Genomic DNA, 3,450 nt, shown 5'->3' on the forward strand with positions numbered 1-3,450 from the left:
AAAAGCATCTTATACAAATTTCCCGAACCAAAAGAGTATAGTATTTAATGCCCCACGACGACGTGGCAAAAGCTTAACAATAACAGTGCTCAACGACTACTGCAGGGAGGTCCTGCACCCTTTGTCTTGTTAGTTCGACATTGACGAGGCATCGAGCTTAAAATTAACAAGACTCACTGCCACAACCACCACTACAGGGAGGTCCTTCACCCTTTGTCTTGTTAGCTCTGCATTAGCCCACGATTGCAGGCCACCAATAAAGCTGAACAGCTTGGCCTCCTCCAACATGTTCTTTATGTCGAGCATGAGGCTCGAGAATTGCTTCATGTATTCATACACAATAGCAGTGTACTTGAAATGCCTCACGAGCAGTACAGGCAGAAACTGCTCCTTCAACTCCCTCTTGATGTCCTCCTAACTAGTCACAGGAGGCCTCGATCCATCAACTGCAAGTGTCCTCCACCAGAGCTTTGCATCTCTGATGAGGTACATGGTGACCCGCATCACTTAGTCTTCTTCGAGCAGCTTCAAATTAGTGCTCCATGTCCCAGGGAAGTTCTCTACCTCCTTGGAGCTATGAGCTCCACCGAAGGCCTTGGGCTTAGGCATTCGAACCCTGGCTGGTTTGACAATGCGCACATGATTGGTCAAAGTCCTCTTGACGAAGGCAAGGTCCTCAGCTAGTGTCTTAAGATGTTCTTTAAACATTTTTTGTGAGGGAAACAGCATCAGCCTCAAGGTCCCCTATATGGGTTTTCCAAGTATTGGTGTGCTCCTCATGGGTCGTAGTATCCCATTAATCGTATTGGAGAATTCTACACTCTCCTCAAGGGCCTAAACACTCTCCTCAAGGGAAGTGACTCAAGCCACTAGAAGGTCATTCGACTTCAGCTGCTTCTCCAACCCCATCCCTCTATCGCTCACTGTAAGGGCCATTTCTTGGAGTGGAGTGAGCCTCTGCTCTGATACTAACTATCATTGGTACTTTTTCTTTTTCCTTTTCTTTTTTTTCCTCTAATTTCAAATACCTTAGTGCAACTTCTTAAAATATTTTTTTTTCTTAATTTGTTTTGAAAGGTGAGATGAATCCTCTCAAAATATACATTTCTGGTCAATATTGCAATTGAGAAAGTTTAGTGGGTAGGTTTTATCGATTTTATTGATTCATAAAAAGAAGCACGTGGGTTGCAAGGTTGAGTGCTAGGGGTTCTAAATGGGTTGGTCGACCCTGTGCCGAGCAAGGTCAACTTGACCTAGTTCTCTATCTGGACCCTAACCCTTGACCTAACGCATCAAGTACAGTTCCAATTCTGATGCAGTCAAGCAACACACTAACAAAATTCAGGGCCAATATTCAGGCCTTTATAGGCATTTTTTAGCCTAGCAAACCCAGCGTCCTGAGTTTGAAGGTTATAGGGTTGTTGTTGTCGTTTCAAAATGGAGTCATAAGAGTGGGAAGTAATGCCTGCACGAAATCAATGTACTTTTTTAGGATTATTTTTAGGACTAGTTTGTCTTATTTCAATTCATCAAGGGCAAAAATTTCAAGTTTGAATCAAATTTTAATTGATGTCGAATTGCACTAGAATTAAAATTAAGATTAGGCGGTCTAAATAAAATCTAAGGGTTAAGTTAAAGTTTTTGGTTCAGACTTGAGTTATTGTTTTAGAAACATTGTTTCCTTGAATTCTGCAGAGTCAACCAAAGCTAGGCTTGTTATCTACCTTTAGTTTCGAACCAAATCAAGCCTACCCAGTCAAGTCCAGCAGAACTGTTTAGACTCCCATAGCCAAGAAGAACCTAGTTGCACAGACACAAGATAACACAATCTAGCCAAATAGATTGTTAATGAGAAAAACACAGCACAAGATACTCAAGTTTTTAGCCACTAACATGGCGGCTGGATCGAAGGTGGCGTGAGTGGCATCTTCAATACAAGTACGAGTTTATGAAGCCATCAAGTAGCCATTACTGAAGATCTTACAAGGACATGCAAGTCTTATAGAGAGCTGATTCTAGATCAACATAACAGCCTAGGTTATGGGAACATGAGTTTATAAACAGGTTTTCTTCTTTTTTATTTTCTTTTGGAGAAAGAAAGTCTGCAAATTTGCTAGTTTCTGTAGGTCTTCCTGTTGTAAATTTAGGAGCTTCCTTTGTAAATACAAGTTTGTGAGGCCTTTTAACAAAGGTTGGTTTGGGAGTTGTCCTTTCAGAAATTTGTGATACACTACATAAGAGAGCCTCATAATGTTCAATGAGGAGTCCAAATTCGCTAAACATACCATTCAACAAACATGGCAAAGAATAGATTTGGAGGGCCACAAGCGAGCAGTACCAGCCATTTGTATAGTGGATTGATCAGGCCACAAAAAGCACATGAAGAAGACCTATCATGAGGGGTTTGGGTATCAGTAGAAATCTGTGTGACGAGGCAGACAGTAGCCATACGTGGCAACATTGATTAGAGAGTATTTAGTCAAAAATTATATCTTGAGATAGTCAAAATTTATATCTTGAGAAAGCACATGAGACTCTATAATGAGTTAAATTAACAGGATTAATAATAATAAAAAGGGAAATTTACACTATTTAATTATTAGGCCCAATTGCAACCATTCGAACTAGAGATTTAAAACCCGAAGATTTCCAATCCAGATCGATGATCCAAATGGGAATCAATAGGGACCAAACCGGTTTTGGGACAGTATGGGTTCTGATTCCCTCCGAAACCACCACCCCCCCCCCCCCCCCCTCTTTATATTCCTTTCTTTTTTAAAAAAAATTGATGTTTTTTTAGGTTCCCCTAAATCCCCACCCTATAAACCGTTATTTTAATTTTTATTTTATTTTACATATTTTTAAAAAAAAATTGGATTCCGATCCAGATCACTAATTCAATGATCCGATATGGATCTAGGGATGAACGATCGGCCCCACCAATCCAGGTTTTAAAACACTAATTCCAACATATGATCATGTGACTTTTGATAAGTGTTTCGAAATTAAATCAAAAGATACAAGTAGAATGTTAAGTAGTTCATCTCTTATGGGTATTTTGATAAATTTCCCTTGGATGCTATCACTAAACATAGATAGGCTGGCAATGTGTATGCATGCATGAGGTGTGCATGTGATGCAGGGCTAAACTTCATGGCGTGAATTATGTTAACATACTCAAAAAATGCGAACGCAAAATATTCCATTTGACTATTGCAATAATTCTTTTGGGCATGGGTGGTTTTTCCGTTCAAAAGAACAGAAGCAGATGTACCCATTTGAATAGGGTAGCTATATTTGAGCTAACATCAAACTCCAAAGGATGCCTCAGGAGCTTCACCAAATTCCATTATGATCCAAAAAGACCAATCATATAAATGGCCTAGATATACAGTAGCATGGTAGATAACATCGCCATCAACCAACTCCACTGAAAAACCGAGCAACAAA

At 39.8% G+C, this 3,450-nt stretch overlaps 1 long non-coding RNA gene across 1 annotated transcript; it reads left to right on the forward strand.

Moving 5' to 3' along the window:
• Nucleotides 1-251: 251 nt before the first annotated feature.
• LOC148781964 (uncharacterized) lies at nt 252-2,219 on the forward strand. The gene is made up of 2 exons (XR_016056008.1): nt 252-981; nt 1,696-2,219. It is a non-coding gene; the product is annotated as an uncharacterized LOC148781964 (long non-coding RNA).
• Nucleotides 2,220-3,450: the final 1,231 nt, after the last annotated feature.

The sequence above is a fragment of the Amborella trichopoda genome, chromosome 5 (genome assembly GCF_054954075.1).
Source record: "Amborella trichopoda isolate Santa Cruz 75 chromosome 5, AtrichopodaSantaCruz75HAP2 v2.0, whole genome shotgun sequence".
Taxonomy (NCBI): domain Eukaryota; kingdom Viridiplantae; phylum Streptophyta; class Magnoliopsida; order Amborellales; family Amborellaceae; genus Amborella; species Amborella trichopoda.